Source organism: Mandrillus leucophaeus, unplaced genomic scaffold (assembly GCF_000951045.1).
Source record: "Mandrillus leucophaeus isolate KB7577 unplaced genomic scaffold, Mleu.le_1.0 Scaffold651, whole genome shotgun sequence".
In the NCBI taxonomy this organism is placed as follows: Eukaryota; Metazoa; Chordata; class Mammalia; order Primates; family Cercopithecidae; genus Mandrillus; species Mandrillus leucophaeus.
In genome coordinates this window covers 698513-699099 of record NW_012107042.1, presented here as the reverse complement: position 1 = coordinate 699099, position 587 = coordinate 698513, and the positions used below count along the sequence as shown (strand labels likewise).

At 29.3% G+C, this 587-nt stretch overlaps 1 long non-coding RNA gene across 1 annotated transcript in view; it reads left to right on the top strand.

The window, feature by feature from the left end:
• Positions 1-587, top strand: part of LOC105554634 — an 8598-nt gene that overhangs the window by 912 nt on the left and 7099 nt on the right. The gene's annotated exons all lie outside the window — the stretch shown is intronic.

Below are 587 nucleotides of genomic sequence, written 5' to 3'. Positions count from 1 at the left end.
GAGGGAGGGAATCATGTAAGCCTCGAGATCTAAAATGTGAACTTTTTGAGAATATTTCTGTCGTGAATTATTTCTCTTGATTTTTCCTTATAGTCTCAAGTCTTGTGTGTCTTTTTATCTTTATGTATATCTTTATTTATATCTGGAAATTGAATCTGATAACTATATTCCTAGGCCTTTGAATCACACAAATGAAAATGACTTAGGTCCCTGAAAATGTGATTATCAGTCTGCTTTTTGAGCTATTAGAAGAATCATAAATTATGTAACCACATTATATGTGAAAGAGAAAATACCAGTTCTCATAAAATATAGGACTTTTGCTTAATATTTTAATAATAAACTCATTCTTAAATTTTGATACTGTTATGCTAGTGCTATTATTGTTTAGAGTTGACATATAAAAATATTAGATATTCAGAACTGTTAAGAATTTAAAATATTTTATTCAGTGTCAACAATTATATAACTTTTTGGTTTGAAAAGTAATCTTTATAGAAATATAAATAAGGCTTGAATAACATCTGTATAAAAATGTATTTGTGGCCGGGCGCAGTGGCCCAAGCCTGTAATCCCAGCACTTTGGG